Here is a 23,595-nt window from a genome sequence, read left to right on the forward strand (position 1 = left end):
TAAAATACTCATGAGAACGTAATATAGCCATTTCAGGGAATTCATGATTTCATAGTTCCACAGAAATTAACGCAAAATTAATTTTGACTTGCTGGGTGTCACGGGTGTCACAGAGACGAAAAGTGTTACTTTCGGTCTATGATGCTGTAATCATGATAAATGATAGAATGAAACCAGACATAAGAATTGTAGCTGATGTGGGAGAGAGATGTTCTTGTCTCATGGGGTCTAAGAATGAATCTCTCAGACAAAGGAGAGTGAGTAAAGTAATAGATGTTTATTAAGCAAAGATACAGGAGAAAATCTCTCAGGAGTCAGAGGGGCCCCTACAGGTTGCCACTGAAGGCTTTTAGGGATCTCTTTTATAGAAAACTAACCAGGGATCTTAAATCTGTTTAACATCTCTAGTGATTGCACTGTTGAGTAAGGACTAGTGATAACCCCTTCAGTGGTGTCCTTTTTAGAGTCCAGTAATTCTTGGTTGGTCACAAGTAGCTGTTACATAAGACCCTACCTCTGACATCTAGGACTGGATGGTCTGGTTTGTTCCCTTATCTCAGGTTTTCTTTCATCTCCTACGTTTTGAATTTTGTGAGCCTGATCTTATGGCCCCGTGCCTGTCTCTCCCTGCCTAGCCCTGCCTGTCCCTTATTCATAACCAGCTGCCCGTCACTTTAAAACATTGAGATTATTTGTATTTTAAATGTGGGGTTGGAGGGAGTTGTATTCTTTTAAGACTGACCAAAGTAAATACGTATAGAAAGAATTAAAAAACAATTTGAGTTCTTTAATTCTATCCAAATTAACCAGAATCAATGGTACAATTTAAAGAAGGCTCTTAAGCTAGCCAAAATTAATGAGTCCATTTATTCCCTCAATTCAAGTAGATTACTAGAGAGTAAGTACGTTTTCCTAGCTGACTTTTATTGATTGTAAATTTAGCCAAGGCATTTTGTATTTTACAACAAATTTCTAGGGAGATTCAGTCTTTTTCGTTAAAACCTAGAAATTATTTTGTTTTAGTTAAGGTGATGCTTTATTTCTGATAAACTTTTGAAATCCACAGAGACTGTTCCTTTCTTATGGATGCAGAGTTCAGATTACAGAGAGTAGTTTTAGATGAACTCAGTATTATGTTCAGTTTCAAGTTCTCAGTTTTAAGAGAAGCATTGATAAATAGAATTTGACTTAGGAGAAGACAGCCAAGAATATAAAATATCTAGGTACTAACTCAAGTGAAAAATAGCCAAAACAATGAGCATGGAAAAGAAAAAACTTGGAGGGGCTGGGGGTGTGTTTGCAGGTGGTGGGGGAGCTACCCACCAAAATGATGTATATCATTTTTCTTGAATATTTAAAATAGCTGAGGAGGCACCAATGGATTCATTTATCCATTCATCCATCTATCTGTCCACACATTCATCCATCCAGCTTTAAAAATATACACTTCTTTATTGCAGTCGCCATGCATATGCTTGAGATACAAAGATGCATTAGGTAAGCCTGACCTGAAGAAAGTCACAGACTAAAAGGGAGACTCGGTTTTGTGGACACACTAACTAATTGGGTAAACTAATCAGACTTTGTTTCCTCCTCTTTAAATCTGGATAGTAATGGTAACTAGCTCATAGGTTATGTTGGGAAAAAAGGAGGTTATGAAAAGTACTTCAGAGTGTTATGGAGGGTTAGATGATCTCATGTTATAGAGTCTGAGGGATATGTTGACAAGGATTTACAAACTCCTATTTTCTAAATCTTGTGATTGAAAAGTTTATATGTAGCGACTCAGTTGTCTGTTGCTATATAAGAAAACACCCAAAATTTAGTGGCTTCAAAACCACCACACTTTATTATTTCTCATGATTCTCTCTGCTGGGTGGGCAACTTTTCTGTGGGCCTTGTCTCGTCTTATCCAAGGTTTCCTCACTCACATGTCTGGGAACCTGGGACTGGCTGTGGTCTGAGTTTTTTTCTCCCTGTAGTTTCTTCATTAGTAGTTTCCCTGGTTTTGCTTTCAAGGCAGCAGAAACATTCCAAGATGGAGAAAATGCAGTGGCAAGCCCTCCTAGAACCTAGCCTTGGAGATTGCTGGTTGTTTCTGCCACATCCTCTCAGTCATAGCAGGTTCTAGGGAGAGGGCCAATCCAGATTGGTGGGAGGGGAAAGAGACTTCACCTCTCGGTGGGCGGAGTGGTGAAGCGTGTTGTATAAGGGCGCAGGATGCCTGGGATTGTTGTGACCATCTTCCTAATACTGTGGGTTTTCATTTTGCATTTGATGAAATGTAGGTATTTTTCTATATACAGGGGCTAACGGTTTTATTTTTTTCTCCTATACTTCAGTGATCATTACTAGCACATAATAATATGAAATAAGATAGGGTTTACGATCTATACAGCTCATAGTAATGGTTTATAATTAAAGAAAAATTGTAACCACTTCTAACTAATGTGTTGAATGAAGAGTCTGTTTGTATCTCTGAGGAAATCTACTAGTTTGAGAGTTTTAAAGTCTTTTTAGTTGATCATGAGTGTTCTGTAGTTCCTCAAGTACAGATCCTTTACCTCTTTGGTTAGGTTTATTCCCAGGTATCTTATGGTTCTTGGTGCTATAGTAAATGGAATCGATTCTCTGATTTCCCTTTCTGTATTTTCATTGTTAGTGTATAAGAAAGCCACTGATTTCTGTACATTGACTTTGTATCCTGCCGCGTTGCTGAATTGTTGTATGAGTTCTAGTAGTTTGGGGGTGGAGTCTTTTGGGTTTTCCATATAAAGAATCATGTCATCTGCGAAGAGAGAGAGTTTGACTTCTTCATTACCAATTTGGATACCTTTTATTTCTCTTTGTTGTCTGATTGCTGTTGCTAGGACTTCTAATACTATGTTGAACAAGAGTGGTGAAAGTGGGCATTCTTGTCTTGTTCCTGATCTCAATGGGAAGGCTGCAAGCTTTTTCCCATTGAGGATGATATTTGCTGTGGGTCTTTCATAGATAGATTTGATGAGGTTCAGGAACGTTCCCTCCATCCCTATACTTTGAAGTGTTTTAATCAGGAATGGATGCTGGATTTTGTCAAATGCTTTTTCTGCATCAATTGAGAGGGCCATGTGGTTCTTCTCTCTTCTCATATTAATTTGTTGTATCACATTGATTGATTTGCGAATGTTGAACCATTACATTATCGTCAGTGGTTTAGCAATGGAATTTATTAGAATTTTTTTAGAATTTATTAATTCTTAATAGCTGTCACTTTAATTCCTTGATGACGAAAAGAGAAATAGATTATAATTCAGTTTTTTTTTTTCTCTCGGTGTTTAACCAAGACTTAAAGAACATAGAATAGGGATGGAGAGTGATTTTAGCTTTTTGTTTGTTGTTTTAATCTTGTAGTTTCAATGTCATTTCAATTGGTTAGAGTTGTCTTATTTTTTAAGTGAATTCACAACAAAATATGTTGTTGCATATATCTTTGTTATTTTGTAGTCTCAGTAACTTTATGATTTATATACTACAGTATCTTGTGGGTATGTATGACAAAATGGGAACACAGTCTTGCCCATTTTGCTAAAAACAAGGGATTTCAAACATTTGGGAGTAGCAGTTTTCCATAGAAAAATATTCGCAGGATATAGATTGAACAGTAGATTTCATACATAAGAGCAAACTTCATACATAAAATCAGGGAGGGCTCCTCGCCACTTCTACTTTGGCACTGCCCAATTTAAAAACAGACATAAAAGCAGTAATAACAAAGGAGAGATACTCCAGTTTATAGACAAGTACGTATGTTGAGTATAGTCCTAGTTTTAGGGAATGTCTTCATTTTCTTGAAAACACAACTCCGTTTCTTATCTTCTAGCCGTTAGACATGTGGCCCCTGCATGTACCACTCTCCCATCTCCTTCTCACTTAAGGAATGTCTGCTTGCCCTGGAGGCCCTAGTTTCCGTGTTTCTTCCTTCAGAAAGTCTATTTTCAGGCTAGACACCTCTCTTGTGTGTTTTCATAGTATCCTCCTCTACTAATTCCCACTATTATGTAATAGCTGTGGGTTTGTCTTCCTCACTGGACAGTGAGCTCAACGAGGACAGGTATGACATTGACCTTGGTCACCGTTGTGTCTTCGCTTCATAGCCAGCACTTAGAGCGTTGCAGTGGGTGATCCATATTTGTTGAATGGATTAATTGGGGGTAGACTGATAAAATTTCCTTCTTGCCTTTATGCATTTTTCATCCAATTACAAATTCAACAGAAGCCCTGTTTTCTGGATCAGGACCCATAGTTGTTTGGCATTGAAAAAGAAAAAGCATACAATGATCCATCTTTTCGTTGTGTGCCAAAGATCAGACATTCAGCTCGACTGTTTACATGGTCTCTCGTTAAATGGTAGCTTTATGTCACACAGGATATGATTTTATTTGACTGCCTTTGTATTTTTGGCAATTCCCTTAGGACGTTGCTCTGAGAATGATGGCACCTAAATCAAATACCTCAACTTTGCTTTATCTCCTCACCATATTTCCTATGCTGGTGATGTTTCTTTGCTTCCTACAGCTTTCTACGGCTTCCTTGCCCTCTTCAGACGGATAATAACCTCCTGGCCCCACTGTCCTCAGAGTTCCCCACTATTAGATGGCAGTTCTTTGAACACATCAGCCTCTTATGACACATAAGAGGTAATGTGTTTATTTCCTTCCCACAGTGTGTTTCCACTCACACACTGTAATTGGCTACCTCTCCCTATCTTCTGCCCATATTTGCCTAACATATAGAATATCCTGTCATCCTGACAATAGCCTCATGAATTCAGTCTCTTTTCAGTATTACTATATGGTTTCTCTCTCTCAGAGCAAACACTCTGGTTTCTTACTGCATTCCAAATATTCCAGCATAATTAACGACCTGCCTTTCTCTCTCAGCACACATTTGTACTTTGGTGACTGCATGTTACTCAGAGCAGTTCAACAAGTCAGCAAGTTGAACATTAACAAAGCACTTGATCTTTCTGTTTGGGTGCCAGAATTTAAACTGTTTGACTGAAGTTGATACTAGATTTGCAGGTTTCAGTTAATACTTCAGGTGCTTTTTATTGCAGCAGTGAGCCACAACCTAGAGGCCTCGGGACCTTTGTTTACTGACGAGGATGCGAATCCTTTATGTTGTGGTTAGTTTATGGTCAACTGAAGTGTGACGTGTATCGATGAACATACAAATTAACAAGACATACAAAATAAACATACAGAATAACAAGTTAACAAGACTGGGTTTTACATGGGCTTTGTAGAATCATCTGAATATTTTATTGTGATATAAAACTTCATTTTGTTATTAACATATAATGTATTATTTGTTTCAGGGATACAGGTCTGTGATTCGTCAGTCTTACACAATTCACAGCATTCACCATAACACATACCCTCCCCAGTGTCTGTCACCCAGCCACCCCATCTCTCTCCCCTCCCCTCCCCTCCAGCAACCCTCAGTTTGCTTCCTGAGGTTAAGAGTTTCTTATGGTTTGTCTCCCTCTCTGGTTTCGTCTTGTTTCATTCTTCCCTCCCTTCCTCCATGGTTCTTTGTCTTGTTTCTCCAATTCCTCAAGTCAGTGAGATCCTATGATAATTGTCTTTGTCTGACTTATTTCACTTACCATAATACTCATAAAACTTCATTTTAATCTCACAAACCTGTAAATCTGTTCATGTATAGGGGAACAAAGGCAGAAGTAGCACCTAAACAGGTTTGCAGAGGACCTCAGAAAGGTTGACTTCCAAAATGTGTCAGAAATCTCTGAAATATCATAAAATGAAGTATTTAAAGGTACGGTAATCACGTCCTGAATTCTTTCTGCATGTGAAATACTGTACCCGGTGTGCCTTCTCATGACAACCATGAGTGATTTGGTTTTTTTTATATTTTTCAGCAGTTCTGGAAGTTAAATAAATTCCCTCATATGTTAGTTTTCTATGCTGTGTAACAAATCTTTACAAACTTAGTGACTTAAAATAACTCCTGTTAACTATAGCACAGTTTCAGAGATCAAAAGTCAGGCAGACTCAACTGTATTGTCTACCGAGGGTCTCAAGGTAGACATTGAGGTTTCTGCCAGGTTGGGCTGTTATCTGGAGGCTCTGGAAAGAATCCATGCCAGATTCATTCAGCTTGTTGGCAGAACTCAGGCCAAGATTTTATTTATTTATTTGACAGAGAGAGAGAGAGATCACAAGCAGGCAGGCAGGCAAGCAGAGAGAGAGAGAGGGAAGCGGGCTACCGCTGAGCAGAGAGCCCGAGGCGGGGCTCGATTCCAGGACCCTGAGGTCATGACCTGAACTGAAGGCAGAGGCTTAACCTACTGAGTCACCCAGGCGGCCCAGTCCTTTGTGGCTCTAGAAGTAATGTCCTTACTACTTTGCTGGCTATCGGCAGGTGTCATGCACCACTCCTAGAGGCCACTGGGATTGCTTCCTACAGCGGCTTTCTCGGAGGCAGTGTGTAGTCCTCCTTACGATTTGAGACTACCTGGCTTTCCCTTCTGCCACCAGGAAGATAAAATGCTCTGCTTTTAAAGCCTCGTGTGATTAGATTAGCCACCTCCTCCCCACCCCCTTCAATAATCTCTCTATTAAGATCAGCTGTACCCATATAACATAACACAACCCTAGGGGTGATCCTTCATCAGATGCACATTTAGGGTGGGATTTGGGGGGTATAGGGGGGTGTATAATTCTACTTGCTGCATCCTATTACTCAAAACAGTAACTGACAGATTTGGAGGTCAAGCCCGGGTTTTGGTTGAATGATAGACCTTTGTCCCCATATCACATTGATCTGAGGGTTGGATGTCATCCATGAGCATTATGGAGACCAGCCTTAGTGCTCTATAGTCAGACTGTGTTGGTGCCACATCGTGCTAGAAAAAGTACTGCCTCAGAGTGTTCTAGCACAAGCTTTCTATGCACACTGGTCCTGTAAAACAGGAGATCCAGATGGTCAAGAATCACATACATTAGGTTTTGTTAACTCTCCATATTTCTGTGATTTATGCTAATGTTGGTTTGGTCTGCCCTGTTTTGATTTCTTTTTTTTTTTTTTAAAGATTTTATTTATTTATTTGACAGAGAGAGAGAGAGATCACAAGTAGGCAGAGAGGCAGGCAGAGAGAGAGAGGAGGAAGCAGGCTCCCCGCTGAGCAGAGAGCCCCATGCGGGACTTGATCCCAGGACCCCGAGATCATGACCTGAGCCGAAGGCAGCGGCTTAACCCACTGAGCCACCCAGGCGCCCCCTGTTTTGATTTCAAGCTTTGGTTTCTCCTTTGTACCCCGTCTCCCCCCTGCTTTAAAGAGTTGGTTAACTAAGAGTCACGCTCATTTCTGTGTCTTTTTGAAGTCTGAGGGCAATCATAGTTTTTCTTTTTATTTATATACTTTTAAGAAGCAATTGAGTTGAGTACTATAATTCCTATAGCAGTGTGCTAAAGATTGCTGCAAACTGCAGAAGATATAAAGCAATTAAGATCAAACCAATTCTTAATCTAATAAAGCTGCCATTGACTGGACACCACATGGATTTTTATGAAGCCGAATATATTGTACACTGTGAAAAAGGAAAACAGATAAGTATTATTTTGTTGATTTTAAATAATAGTTATATGGCATACATTTCTTAGGCTGTTGAGGGCAACTTTTTTTTGAGAGAACCATTGATTTCTCTATGGCCCCTTTGAATCTTCTTTTTTTCGTCATGAAGATGGTAATAGACATCTGCTTTTTTTCCCCCATGACTTAACCGGGTCAGATGGAGCCTCACAGACTATAACCTGCTCAGTTGTATTAGCAACAGTGTAGTTTGTGTGTGAAACAAAGTCCAGTCCTGGTTTTTCTTGATAACTACGTAATTTGGGATAAATCACTAGACATCTCTGAACTTTATTGTCCCTTAAATGAGCTGTTCTAAGTTTCTTTTATTTTAAGCATAGCAGTGACATATTTTGGCTAGTGTCCGAGCTGCTGGAAATATTTATTTTGGTTTAACAGTTTATAAATTTCTTTGCTGGATCTCATAAAGATATGTGAAAAAATTTTATAGTTGAATGTGCGTGATATTATAGTAAAATTCATTGGAATGGCCATTGAGTTACTTTTCTTTCGTCACACAAGAAAACTTTCTTGGGTTTCAACTTTTATGCACACTTTGCTCTTTTCAAAAAACTGTTCCATTCTTTATCTTCTTTCTCTTTATGTCACTAGAAATACCTTTTATTTGGCGTGTCATTGGTCACGATATATGCATCATTGCTCTTTAATGAGCAATCCCTGTTTCTGCTCTTGAGAATAAAGTACTGAATATTAAAACAGACATTGTGATGGCAGATGATGGCCAGAGCTGTTCTGCATTGTCTCAGCAAAGTTAATTTTGCCTTTCTTTGTAGAGGACGTGGTACAGAGCACTGGCATTGCCATTCTCTTGGGTTCTCCTCCAAGTCAGTGGCCCAGCTGTGACAAGTCCAAGCATCCAGTTGAGTTTCTAAAGTGTTAAAGAAAATTAAATCAACACTTAAGTTAGAAATGGGGTCTGAGCTATAACTTCTCTCCCTGGAAGGGAAGATATTATGGGCAACATGCACATAGGGAATGCGTTTTCTGGTAATAAAGTTTGGAAAACAGCAACCAAAACAGAACAAGACTATTCGTGCTGTCATTCAGTATGTAGAGAACAAAAAGAGTTTTCACTGTGTAAGAACCTCCACTACTCTATGTTTGCAGTGATGCCTTAGTTGCAAGGGGAAACAGCTGTTTGTCTGTTCCTTTCGGTTTTATTTTCTTTTTACACTGCTATTCCATCAGTACGTGGCTTCATAAAGCTGTAGGATTCTGATAGGAAAACTACCGCGTCCATGTGCTTTGGAAGCCAATGTGTTGATTTTCTAGCTGGATAGCAATATTTTATTATAGCTGGAGGGCGAGTGTGACTCTGCGTGTTCAAGGCAGGAAGCCTGATGCCACCAATACCATGTCCAGAAGTGAGCTATCTCCTGTGTTTTATGTGCTTCATTCCACTAAATGAATATTGTATTACTGCTTTTATTTTTTTGGCTGTTCTTTGAATATCAGAGAGCTGTCGGTTGGTTCTGTTTCTGTCGAACAAACACTTGATGGAAAGTTTTGCTGTAAAGCTTCCTCTATGAAGCTTTACAGCAAAGCCATCCTCTATGGGGATGGCTTTATGTCTTGGCTCTAAAGGGATGTCTTATAAAATGTGGTCAGAAATTATCTTTATAAGTTTCTGCCCTGTGTACTACTAAAATCTCGGAACATGAGTGTTAGTTTTAACTCAGAGTTCTGTTTGCCCAGTTTATTTGGACACATCCTTCATCGGACCACTCTTTTCCTCTCCCGCCAGCCTTCCTTCAGGGGCTCTATATAGCCTTGTTGGACCTATCCATGCTGGACATTAGACCCAAGCTTTCTGGGTGTCTTCCTTGGATAGTTACACTCTCAAAGACCAAATATCAATTAAGTTAATTCACCTCTTTTGCTACTCTATGCATAGCTCCCGAGAGCTGCTATGCACCAGGATGTCCTCAGTGAGTATAAATTGAACATTTTGGGGGAGATTTCCTAACTGAAATAAGCACCCTTTAATGCCAGTTCTTTTATATTCAGACTTCTTCTCCACTTACATGTCACCCTGTCTTTGTATTCTTGTGTTCTGACATCTATGGTATTCAGCTCAGCCAGCACACACCTCAATTCTCCTGTAATTCTGCAATTTATTAGTTGTCCTATGTTGCCTTCCTCAAGCAGAGTCCGACAGACTGCCTGTTTTCCATTATTGTAAATTTTCTTCTTTCCCCAAAACACCTTTGGATTTTTGCTCTGAACTCCTGCATGAGATGCACCATGAAACATGTTTTTTTTCCTTCTCTCTCTCTCTCTCTCTCTTTTTTTTTTTTTTTTTTGGTATGAGTTGGCATGTTTAATTAACCTAAATAAAAAGGGAGAAGATGTGTTGTTTAAAGGGGAGTAGAATCGTAGTAATCTTCTGCTTTGCTTGGAAATAGGTTGCTCAGCAGCCAAAGGGAGTCTAAACCAGCTATTTCCTTACATTTTCCCCTTAAAAATAAATAAATAAAAGGGTACGTGGCAGGCCACGCAGGCGGTTTCATTGTGCTTTAAGGGCCCATGGTAGCCCAGATGTTGAAATGCCCTAAGTGGGAAAAGAATTTTCTGTCATCTTCTTTTCTGCTCATGGTGTTTGTTTTATGGAAATATTAAGTTCTAGCATGATAATGGGTGCCCAAGGGAATCAAAGTGAAATAACAGGATCCTTAACATATTTCTCATTCCTGTATAATTTATGTTTCCTATATTTCTACTGGAAAGTGAGAAAACTTTATTTTTTTCCCTAAGGCAATTACTCTGCATGACCTTTTTACCCTATTATAGAGCCTTCTTTCTTTTCAGATAATAACCCATAAAATCTCTTTGGGTGCTTGAGTTAAGTCATTAATTGGCTTGGTAAGGGGTTGTTTGTACAGAAAGGCAATTCTCTCCATTTGTTGTATGTAACTCCCAGACTTTAAGTGACCCATTTTGTTGTTCCTGAGGCCAAGACTCATTATTTTCCTTTGGCACCATATAGACTGTGTTTCAGTTTAAATCACAGACTTAGTGATTTTTCTAGACAGTTGTTCAAAATTTTTGATGAAGAGTCAGCATTAGATACAATGTTTGAATGCATGTGCTCTGCTATAGAGATTATTAATGCAAGGTTTTGTTCTTCCAGTGGACCTTTCCTTCTTTGAAAATAGTTCTCGCTGCACTTTGGAGTTTTTTTCTGAGCGTTTGTTCAGCTTTAACAGCAAAGGCAAGTTTAACTATTAGCTTCCCATATAAATTATTCATATATTAATATCCAGCTTTGTTCACCCTCTTCTTAAATTAAGATCCATATTTGTTGAAAGAAAATGTGAACACTAGGAAAATTTCACTTACTGATGATTAATTCTGAATTTTCTTTACTGAGGCCAACCTTGGAAAATATCAGTAATTGAATTCCACAATTAAAATTAATTTTTTCAAGTTACATATTTTTCCCCATCAAACTTCTGTAACTGAACCAAATGAGAGTTCATCCACTCAGGTCACAGCAAGCCAATAAAAAATGACACTGAGCTCTTACTGCAAACAAAGATAGACTACTTTATTGGTGTGGTGGGAAAATGGGGAGGTTCAAAAATCCCAAATTCTCTGACGCCTTGCAAGTGAGGGTTTTTAAGTGCAAATTTGGGGCAGGGGTCTCCTGAGAAGGTGGCCACTGCCGATCGGAGGCCCTGAGGGTTGTGTCAGCAGATGCCACTTACTAACTTCTGGTGCCACTCCATCTGGTCCTTTGAAGATCTGTTTCATCTCAAGAGACTTGGAATGTGAGAAATATCTTTGTATGTGAGAGATTTCATCAGTGCTGATTAGCTACTTGTCCTACAAGTTACTTTGAATGATGAGTAAGCATTCCTATCCCTTGAGCCTCGGCCTCTGTGTGCCTTGGGGCTGATACAACCTCTAGTTCATTCTTTCATCTGAACTGACAACATGGATGCCAGCTTCCTAGGTAGAGTCCCACAGGGGGCTATACCCCAGTCATACTGTGAGGGGATTTGTAAAGAGGTTGAATCCTGATGAGCTTTAGCAGCCTGGTCAAAATACAGAAACGGTATGAATACTTGATAATACAAATTAAAAAAAAAAATACACTTAAGGAAGCAATAGTAACAAAGAGGGCCACAATCCAGAAGAGAGCTCCTATTAGGCATATGTGCTGAGGAGTTGGAATATTTCATATAGGATATGAACTAATTATGACCCAACCCTGTACTTACCCAGCTAATAATTAACACATGGGCTCAGCATTAAATCAAGTCTTTCCTAGGGTGCCTGGGTGGCTCAGTCATTAAGGGTCTTCCTTCAGCTCAGATCATGATCCCGGGGTTCTGGGATTGAGCCCCACGTCTGGTTCCCTGCTCAGCGGTAAGCCTGCTTCTCTCCCACTCCCCCTGCTTGTGCTCCCTCTCTCGCTGTCTCTCTCTCTGTCAAATAAATAAATAAAATCTTTTGAAAAATTATAAAAAAAAAATCAAGTCTTTCCTTCCCTGTAAAAAAAAATGGCTATTGATTACCAGGAAACACAAACTTATTTATTAAAGTAGAGGACTATTTATCAGATTAGGGCCATGGTTTGTGAAATAATAGATGAATAACTGGTCTGAGTGTTTATACAAACTGATGTTAAAAAAAATGATACATTTGACTTTTTTCTCTTCAGTTTGGCATTTAATTACCAATTTCTGTCAAGAACAGCTATTAGGTAACATCACTGTCTAAGAATCTAGAAAATCAAATCGGATTCCTCAGCTTCACTTTCTAGATTCCGTGTAATCCCACCCAAGCCTGATGAGTCAAATGTGTTTGGTTGGTGAGAAACTTTCCTCTCTCCTTCAAAATTCTTGTGGCTGGTCTGAGAATTAAATTGACACGAGACAGATCAACAGGAGAAAATCAAATTGAATTATGTGTGTAGGAGGGCTCCATAAGAATATGAGGCCCACGAGTAGTCAGGCGGTTGAGACTTACCTGCCACGCAGAGCTACGGAGAAGGGGATTGGGTCTGGGACTTCAAAGGGGGGGAAGACAATTCACAGGAAGATAAAAAAGAGTAAATTCTTCAAGGGGGGGGTATTACTGAACAGGTGGGGGGGCTCCCTTTTATTTATTTTCTTCAAATTTTTATTTAGATTCTAGATAGTTAATATATAGTGTAGTAATGGTTTCAGGAGTAGAATTTAGTGGTTCATCACTTAGATATAATACCCAGTGCTCATCATAACAAGTGCCCTTTCGTTAAACAGATATTTCCTGGGCCATGCAGAAGCCCTGATTTTATTAAGTTCCTGCCTGTCTGCCACCATCTGATACTATTGTTATTATATTCATATAATATATTCATATTATTTCACATTATACTATTGTTCATATTATAATATTGTTGTATTATTCGTATTATACTATTGTTATCTATGCTGATAGCTCCCTTCCCAAGGAGAGGCCTCTAAATTCTTTTAGGCAGTTAGGAGGAAGGCCAAAGGTTTTCCCTGAACCTTCTGTTTCTTAAAAAATAACCAACTGACAATAATCCAGCGTCAAAGAGACACATTTTTGGGGTGATAAGTTTTGCTTCCCTGTAGTGTCGTCTGATTCCCTTTAAATACTTTCTATTCAGTGGAAGCTCTTGGGTTTTCTTTTAATCAGATGGCATTATTTATGCTGGGTCTATATTAGCTGAAATATCCTCCATCTTACTCAAATTTTATTCACTCTTTTAAGTTTTGATTTAAATTCCAGTTAATTAACATACAGTGTAGTATTAGTTTAAGGTGTACAGCATAGTGATTCAGTACTCCCGTGCAATACCCGGTGCTCGTCACAGCTCACTCAATACTGACCACAGTTGCCACCCCATTCGAAAGCCCTCTCCATTTGCAGCAGCATTTATTCATTCCTTATTATTCATTTATTCATGTATTCACAATCACCCTACAGATATTTATTGAGTATTTTCTATGTTACAGGTGCTGTCCTCTCCTAAACGTGAATTTTTGTTCCACATATAGTCCTATTAGTGTATATCCTATACACTAAGTTTGAACTTGAATGTTTATTTTACCTCCACTGTAAAACTGAACCCACAAGGGTAATGACTGTCTTTTTTTTTTTTTAAAGGTTTTATTTTTTTATTTGAGAGAGTTTAGCATGAGTGAGGGGGAGGGGCAGAGGGAGAGGGAGATGCAGGCTTACCGCTGAGCGGAGGGCCTTACATGGGGCTTGTTCCCAGGACCCTGAAATCATGACCTGAGCCAAGGGCAGCCCTTTAACTGACTGAGCCATCCAGGTGCATGCCCCGCCCCACACTTTTTTTTTTAAAGAGAAATCATGAAATAGTGTAAGACATGACCAAGCATAGTGATGAGGCTGGTTCTGTGTCTTCAGCTGGCTGCAGCTTTCTTCTTGGGTAACTCAAATCCGTGGACATTTACTAAGCTTCTACCATATTTATTGCACTATTTAGCACTATAGGAGTTACACAAATAAGTGTACTTTATGCATATATTATGGGTTTGTATAAGAAAAAATCATTTCATGAAGCCAACAATCTAGAAGAAAGATCCTTAACCTGGGATCTCGAGACCTCTAGAGGAATGAAATTTTAATCTTAAGATGATTTTATTTAAATCCATGGATATGTGCTTATGTGCATTTTTCTGAGGAATGGGTCTGTAGCTTTTAGATATTAAAAGTGTCACTGATCACTTTAAAAAAAGAGTTAAAAAGCTTGTGACCTCAATATACACAAAACAAGTACCCAATCAAAGAACAAGAGCCACAGAACAAAGCCTGTGCAGAGTTTAGAAAAAAGTAAAATGGTATGTGACTGTGGTCATTTAGGGAAAGGCTTCCTGAAAGGGAGGACTCCTGAAACATATGCCACATATCCTTTTAGCCTCAGCTTCCTCGCTACAAAAGATGTTAGATTCCAGGATCTCTTTATTCTTTCCAGATCTGAAATTTTTTTCTCAGTGCGATCACCAAATATCTATCAAAATGCCAGTCACATCATGGGCACTCAGAAGACATCTGTTAATTAGTCTTGAAATGAAACTTTAATAATGTGTTATCCCAAATATATCCACTATCTTGGGTTGAAATTTTAAAATATTGTAACATTAGCTCCCCAATGTTCTGTGAATAAAAGGAAGACTTAGCCTGTGTTTATACACCTTTGCTCACACTCTTCCATTGGGGAGATGAGAATGTTGAATTCATTATTCCTCCTTTATTTATTTGTGGCACTTTTTAATACCTTTGATTTTATTATGTTTTCTTTTGCAGCATGTTGGGTCTTCTTATTAGTCTGTATAGTTTGTGGGGATAGGAGCTTTATAGCATCTGCCTGATATTGTCCAGCACCTAGCACATTCCCTTAGCCAAAAAAGGGACTTAGTAAGTGTTGATTGATATATGAAAGGCTGCATATCAAAGTGCATCAAAAGAATCTGCAAACCGCCGTATTTCGGTATAGCCCAGAGTTGAAAGAACATGAGCTCAGGAAAGATGCATTCGAATCTTGACACTGCCTTGTCCTCCGTGAGTCACTTAATGGCAGGTTCCTTAAAGTCTTTGTCCTCAGCCTTCTTCCTAATGAAAGCATCTCCTCATACATTTATCTGATTAAATCAATGGAGCACTTGGAAGAAGTTGTCTAGCGTATCACAAATAAGAGAGAATCCAGGTTCGTAGGGCCTCGAGCATTTACAGTGTCTGGGCCCTCTTTGGGAAAAAGAGTACTAAATTATGAATGAAAAATTAGTTGACTAGCACATTTTGGGGGATATTTATTTAGAGGGGGAAGAGCAATCACAAATTACAGATATTGAAAGCACTGAAAAATACCACAAACATCACAAAATGTTATCATCATCAGTAATAAACTTCCTAACTCATCTTTATATACTTTTATTTCCTTCAAATCTCTTTGTAGACTCAGATGTCCTCTTTTAGATGATCGTGACTGTTAGTATTTTCTTATAGAGCAAATAGTCCCTTTTTTGGCTGAGGGAATGTGCTAGGTGCTAGACAAAGTTTATTTTTTTCTGTGGCAAAGTAGGTTGGAATTTGTTTCTTCTTATTGATGGTTTAGGAAGGATTCGTTGATCTTGATAACACATTCCTGGACATAGGGCACTTCTGATGACCCCACAGCTTCCTGCTCAGGCAGTCCTCCTTGTTTGGAGGGAAGCCTCAGAGAGATCCAGCTTCTGGGTTTCACTTGGCCAGATCTCAGGTCAGTGTCTCCACAGCTTGGCCAGGTCCTTACTGCTTCCTCTTGACCCCCCCATCCTAACCCCGTGGGCAGGTCTTGCTGTGAGAGATGCAGGGAGGGAATGTAAAGTGGCTGAGAACCTGGGACATCGTGGCCCTGTTGTATCATATTCATATCCGTAGAGTCACAGATGAGTTCTAGATTCTTCACAAGGTCTGCTGGGGCTAGATTGTCCCTAGAGTCCAGATAGATCGAAGGAAGTGTTGGCGCCTGCCTACAGTTACTACCTGTTTGCAAACCCAGTATGACCTCTAGGAGGTAGAAGGTAGACCAGAGGCTGGGGCCACCCACCCTCGGTGCCCCCTCGATAGGGCTGGGACTATTGCTTCTTCATCATTGACAGGGCAAGACAGAGGTGTTGGAGCACCACTGACTTTATAGTAAATCTGCCTCTCCTCCTAAGTGCTCAGTAACTTAGCACTTACCACTATTATTTTATTCTTCCACTGCCAAATAATTTTTCAGGAAATCCCTAAGAGTTTTGTAGTGAATGTCTTTTTCAATTTTAACATAATTTTTTTAATTTTCAGAAATAATCCTCTTTCTCTGCTTTATCCCCAATAGGGTAGGATTTCAGATGACCTATACTTTACTAAAAATGGATCTTAAAATGGGTTGTGCAGAGGAGATTTATGTTTAATACTTCATGATCGTGGTAAGACCAAATGATATTGAAATAAAAATGCTGCACTGCCTTCATTCATACACTTGTAATGGATGCCATGCTGTAGCCATTTTCTCCTTAAGAGATGAAGAGTTGGTTACCACAGCTGCCAGGAGGGCTGCTTGCTAGAGTCTCAGGGGGCAGTCCTCTCTGGGAGAAACTGTCTTTATCCAGGGTCACACCCATGCCCCAGAGGCAGCCTTCCGGTGTTTTGGTAAGAGGGGAGCGTTTTAAGGGCTTTTCCCAACTGGTACAACTCCAGAGGGCCATCCCAACTTTAGAGCTCTTGAAAGCCCAGTTGGTGATGGCACAATGGCCTTACTTCTGTACAAGTGAGCATTCTTCCTCTCCCTCACAGATACTGATCCTAAAGACATTTCTCAACATACCTCCTCCCCATAAATCTGTCTGAGTCTCTTTCCCAGAAAAACTGCATGGTGAAACACCATCATCAGTTCTTTAAGAGGCAGAGTCTTTTTAATAACAGCTCTTCTGAGGATGAGGACAGAGATCATTTATAAGACGCGACCCTATTTCAGAAATGTTCCCATTGAAAGAACGTGCTGCTTACATTCAAGGAGATGCGCCATGACAGTCCATGAGAGTGCTGTAATTGCTTGCTGTATGATCACGTTAGCTGTGACCAATAACCTGAAGCAATTAGAATCCTTTCACTGGAGCCATTATCTGAAGAAAGGTTAAAGACGGCTATTCTCTCTTTTCTCACTGCGGTTTTCTCTTTACACGCTCTCCGAGCTTGATCTCCTCTGAACGCATGGTTTAAAGCCAATGCGTTCTATCTCCAGCCCTGACATCTCTTAAGCTTTAATTTGCATGTTCATCTGTGTGCCTGAATGTTTTCTTTGGTATCCCAACCAGCGTTTCAAATTAGCATTTGCAACTCGGAGTGAGTCATCTTCCCCTCCGACGAGTCCTGCCTGTGTCCAGTCTCAATGAGTGACCTCACGACACTGACATCAAAGCATACAACTGGTTTGGCGTTCTAGACTCTTCCTCCTCCCTCACCAGCATTCCCAGATGGCCTGCTGATTTTGCTGGGCAGTAGTACTACGATAACTAATACTGTGGCTACCTTCCAATTCCTGTTATTTCCCCCTCAGGTTAGGTCCTTCTGTTGATGGCTGTGATAATAATTGACCTATTTTCCTACCTGCCGTCTTGCTTCCTTCACATACGTCCTCCGCACAGTGGTCAGGATGATCTATATGGAGTGCAGATTTTATCGTGCCGAGGCACTCACAGACAGTGAACAAACAGCGCGTACTCCTGTCAGGTAGGGCTGCCCATGACAGCCCGTTCATCCTTCACTCTACCACTAGCACTCTCTTCCTCTAACTCGCGATAGAAAAATTGCAGTCTCGGACTTTTCCTGCATGTTTCCTATTGTTTCATGCCTCTCTGCCTTAGCCCATTATTTTCCCTCTGCCTGGAAAGTCCTTTTCCGCTTCCCTGGATTGACCCATTTTATTCATCCTCTTGGGTCATCTATTTTTGTCGTATTCTCGAGGATGTTTTCTCTCAGCCTAAAAAGCTGAACTCCCAAACTGTCTTAGTATTTACAACATTATAACGAAAGTATGTGTGGGTTTCTGTAATTTCCTGAAGAACGGGGGCTGTGTTTATTCCCTTTGTAACCCCTAGTGCACGCCACACAGGGGATACCCAGTCAAGGCTGTACCGAACTGAAGAGTGAAGACCAACAGGCCTTTGCCTTCACTGATTCATTGCTTCTTTGGTATATTATCAATATTCCCACAATTCTTTCTGGGATCTCTGTGCTGAGATCCACCTCTCCTCCCCACAACTTGATAAAATTCCATATCTAATAATCCTGAAACTTAATCTTTTCAAAACTGAGTCCTGACTTTTTTCTCAGCCTGTTCCTTTCAGAACCTCCTTTGTTTTCATCAGTGGCAACTCTGCTCTTCCGGTCTCAGGCCAAAGCCTTCAGAGACGTCCTTGACATTTCTCTCTCTTTCGTACCCGACACCCAGTTCATCGGGGTTTACACCTCTCTCTCCAACTCTGTTACGAGTACCCTGGATTATTGCAGCAGCCCCCAGCTGCTGTGCCCACCCGGAATCTCGCCCAATATGGGAGCCAGTGTGTGGCTTTGAAAGTCTAAGCCAATCCCCATCTTCCTTGTGCTCACCACGCTTCAGACCAGCTTTTCAGTTAAACCCAAGTCCTTCCCTGATGGCACACTTCCCTGCCACTCTGCCTTACTTAACCCTCTCCCCTTACTTCCTGAATTTCTGTCTGAATGAGCCTCCTTGCTCTTCTAGCACACTTCATCTGCGGCATCTTTGTATTTTTTTCGTTTTTGTATTTCTTGTTACCTCTGCCCAGAAAACTATTTCCTCAGATACTGTTTGCTGACTATAGGTCTCTACGTAAATATAATGTCACCTTTTTAGTCAGATCTTTCTTGCCATCCTGTGTAAAATTTCACACGGGCTGTATTTACCATTCTCAGTGGTAACTGAGGACACTGTGGTACTTAACAAAAAAAAAAAAGGGGGAGAGGTGGTGATGAGCAATTCTTTTCAGTGCTATGTCCTTAGAAGAAGAGTTATTGACACACAGGAGCGCTCAGAAAATATTTGATAAATGTGTACGTGAATGAAGGAACCAAGACTTAACTCTGATGTGTTCGTTCTCAGCACGTGTGATGTTGGGCAAATTACTTAACTTCTGAGTTTTACTTTTCTTTATTTGTAATTTGAGGCTGATAATAATGATGCCTGCCATATTTTCTCAAAGCTTCTTGATGAGTTGCCAAGGTAACATTGATAGATGGTGTTCAGAATCTTTCCCATCTCACAGAAGATCTAAAGTGCTTTCCCTGTAAAATTTCACTTAATCTTCACAATAGTCATAGGAGGTATGTTCCATGTGCATCTCCATTTTCCTGACTTAGAAAAAAAAAGACTAAGGTATATACACATCTTAAGATAAGTAAGAGAGCGGGATTTGAACCCACATAGCTGTGCCTGTGTGTCAGTGTTCACAAGAAATCACCATGTAATTTTTCTTTTGGGGGGTTATCATTACACAGTACTGATATCAGATTTTGGTGCCCCCAGTTTTTTTTTTTTTTTTTAATAAAGCCTAATTTTCATTCTGACTTTCTCTTTTATACCAGTGGAGGCAGGAGCGGAAAACATTCAGTAAAGGAAGCACAGTAAAAAATACGAAGTAAAGTGGCAGTAGTAAGTCTAAACATACAAGCAGATCCCTCTGCACATGCAAAGATGTGATTAAAAACTCTGCTTGCTAAAAGAACACACACTTAGACTGAGTTTAAAAAGTAGAGAGGCAGAAAGACAAATTTTAAAATAGGCTATTTATAACATGTAACAAAAATAAAATACAATGGTACAAAAAGCATCAAAATGAAAGAACAGAAAATGATATGCTAAGCCAATATAAGTCTAGTAATGATAATCTCAGGAAAATTAGGTTTCAAGTGATAAGTACTAAGCAATACAAAGGATAATGCACATGGGTAAAAGTTACGAACTACAGAAAGATAAGATAATCACAAAACTTCACGCACCTAAGAATTTAGTGATAAATTGTATAAAGGAAAAACTAATAGAAAGTCAAGGAGTTATTAAAGATTTTAGAATATTTTGGAGAAATTTAAATACAAAAAATGAGTAAGGCTATGGTCCGTGGTAGGCAAGGAAGCTGGTTCTTATTAAAAAAAAAAAAAGAAAAAAAGAAGAAAAAAGCAGTGATATGTAGCATTTGCCAGTTTCAGTTGTGTAACTACCCATGCTGTATACCTAAAATGGGTATGTTTTATTAATGCTGAAATTATACCTCAATAAGCTGACTTTAAAAGTGGGGAGAATGTCAGAGAGCAAGAGATTATTAGCAAGATGTAGAGATGGCCTATTGGAGGCTGTGTCTCAAGAAGTTATAATGGTACATTTTTTCCAGCAGTACTTTGTAGCTTGTAATTTGAACTTAGCAAAATCAAAGTAGCAGAAAGATGAAATGAGGAGGGAATTTAGGGTGCTACCTAGGGTAGTTTTACAGGGACTAACTGCGACACCTGCTGGATGGGGAAACAAGTGCAGCTAAGGGCTTGATGCTTGTGAGAAGGGGAACAATGTAATTGCAAACAAATGAAAAACCAAATCCAAGGAACATAGAATATGTCCTTATTACATTAAGCTAGTATGCTTTTATGTATTGGAGGCGCAGTAGTGGACAAGATAAACAGGGTTTCTAATCACAAGGATCTCACATTTTACAAAATAAATGAATGAATGAAACAGGTAAAAAACCATGGACTTGAGAAGAATGGTTCCTTTATTTAGACCCAAATATAAATGTTACTTGTTTTACGCTTCATATTTTGATATCCCACATCTTTTTCTATTTGGGGGGGGGCACTTTTATTTTTCCAAAATGCACTTTAACACTATTATTTCACATAGAAAGTCTTATGAAAGAATATTTTTTCCCTCTTTTTTAAATATCTTTCTAGGCTTAAGTTCATTTTCCGTTAAACTTTGAAGATGAGTTCTATGGTCTTGTAAGTACCATGATCAGATTCATTCTGATTCTTGTTTTTAAGTAACTTGTTTTTTACTCCATGAATGCTATTAGCCTGGTTTTCTTTATTCTTGAATTAGAGAATTTAAGTTAAAAAATACCATGTTTTTCATCAGTTCTTTTTACATTCCTTCTCTGTGAAAGCTAGTGTCTTTTTTCAACTCTACCCAGTTCTTAAAAATCATTTTGTAATGATTTTCTCCTCTCCATTTCTTTGCTCTTTCTGGAGTTCCATTTCGATTCTATGTTGGAATTTCTAGATCTCTCATAATTTCCAGCTTGTTGTCCTTTCGTGCTGTGGTTTGGGAGAATTTCTTCACCTTTCTCAAGTGTTCTGAATGCAGTACTTTTGGAAAGTGGGCTGGAGGAACAGATCTCATTATTCCTAGACAGTAGGTTAAGTATTAAGACTGTACTATTCTGGGCAAGCTGTCCATTGTACTTGCCCTAGAGAATTATATTAGCTACCATTTTTCAAAAACATTTACACAACACATTTTTCAAGAACTTTGCACCAAATGATTTAAAAACAAACAGACGTATTGCTACATGGAACTATGATCAGTGTATATATCCCTCTCAGCTACACGTATGCATCATTGTCTTTCTTAGATGATAAGCTACCTTAGATGACAATGTTTCTATATTCATTTTTGATAATACCATCTATTTAATTAATGCCTTTTGAGCAGTCATCATAACTAAGGTCTCCAGATTTTATCAGTGCCTTTGTCTTTGGTAGTGTAGACATTTTTTTTTTTAAGTATTTATTTTAGAGAAAGAGAGGATGTGCACACACGTGTACACAAAAGCAGGGGGAGAGGCTGAGGGAGAGGGAGAGAGAGAATCTTAAGCTGGCTCCATTCCCAGCGTGGAACCAAATGTGGGGCTTGATCTGGCAACCCTGAGATCAGGACCTGAGCGGAAATCAAGAGTTGGCTTCTTAATGGACTGACCCAGCCAGGTGCCCCCTTGATAGCATAGACAGCTCAATGGTTATGATTTGCTTTAGAGGCATTTCAGTGTAACTAAGCAATTTGTCTTCACTGTTCTCCAAAACTTAAACATTGTTTTTATTTAAAAAAATATATATATACATATATAAACAAGTACTTTGTAAACCTTATATGAAATAGTGTTTTTAAAAGGAGAAACATCTTACTTAATCATTTATTTTTGTTGCCTTGATAAATTATGGGATTTATAGGCCCTGTTAACCTATTGGGTGGCCTTGTGAGAGAACTAAATACCAACTTCAGATCTTATAGGAATTAATTTTTAAAAATCAAAGTAGTACCCATGGTAACACAGTCCATATTGGTTTTTCTTTTTCTTTTTAGCTTTAATACTGAACACAGATTGTGTTTAATGCAATTTCGTATTTGAAAATTTTGTAATATTAGTGTCAATTGAAAACAGCTTAAACGCGATTGCTGAACAAAATGCTGGCACCCTTGGTACTAAGACAATTTGAGACATTTAAACGTATCACTTTCTTTTTTTTTTTTTCCTAACTTTTTATTTATTTTTTTAATTTTTAAATTTTTTAAAATTTTTTAATAAACATATAATGTATTATTAGCCCCAGGGGTACAGGTCTGTGAATCGCCAGGTTTACACACTTCACAGCACTTACCATAACCCATACCCTTCCCAATGTCAAAGAGTCTCTTATGGTTTGTCTGAAACGTATCACTTTCTCAGCTATTTTCCATTTGGGGCTGATTAGGAGATCCCCAGGAGTCAGAGGTCTGTAGACTATATATATAGCCCGTGGGTCGAATTCACCAACGGACCGTGCTGAATGCATTCGTTCCTGCATCATCTTCGGCTGTTTCACTCTCATAGCAGGGTTGAGTAGTGTGACTGGGAACGCAGGACAGGCTGACTTTCTCGCTCTCTGGCCCTGAAGAGACTATGTTTGCTGGTCCCTGCTTCATATACCCGTGATTGTTTTGTCCAAGCGTTCCTACCCCTGCTTCCACACCGTTAGCCAGTGACGCACTTTCTTCTGAGTACACACTGCGCGTGCTTGCATATGTCCTTGGCTCTTCCCTCCCCCTAGAATGTTGTCTCTCTCTCTTCACTTATATCTAACATCTATTCGTTCTTTACGATATGATTCCAGGAACACTTTCTCCTTGAAGTTTTGTCATAAAAACAGCAAATTAGATTTCCTGGGCGTATCTCCATTACACTCCCTCACGGGTACTCTGAAGTCCCGTGCCTCTTGCTCGAGCTTGCTGGCATACACGACCCCAATTAAACATGGTTCTCCACCTCTGCTGGGCTGGCTGCTTCCTTGCCATTAAATGTGGCTGGAGAAAACACACACGTGCCGACTAATCTTCCTTTCCGACCCTTCACGGCCCCGGACTTCCAGCGGGCACAGCTCTCACATTGTAC

General features: G+C 39.4%; 1 protein-coding gene across 7 annotated transcripts in view; it reads left to right on the top strand.

Annotated features, from left to right (window-relative positions):
• IL15 (interleukin 15) overlaps window positions 1-23,595 on the top strand; it is an 81,095-nt gene that overhangs the window by 38,486 nt on the left and 19,014 nt on the right. Inside the window, exon 1 of one of the 7 annotated variants that reach the window (XM_032333482.1) lies at window positions 16,500-16,590. The exons of 5 other annotated variants lie outside the window; for them this stretch is intronic. The gene's annotated coding sequence lies outside the window, so the exon portion shown is untranslated. Of the gene's footprint in view, window positions 1-16,499; window positions 16,591-17,720; window positions 17,894-23,595 lie in introns of those variants that run through there. One more of the 7 variants, XM_032333480.1, reaches the window with a different exon arrangement.

Source organism: Mustela erminea, chromosome 2, assembly GCF_009829155.1.
Source record: "Mustela erminea isolate mMusErm1 chromosome 2, mMusErm1.Pri, whole genome shotgun sequence".
Classification (NCBI taxonomy): domain Eukaryota; kingdom Metazoa; phylum Chordata; class Mammalia; order Carnivora; family Mustelidae; genus Mustela; species Mustela erminea.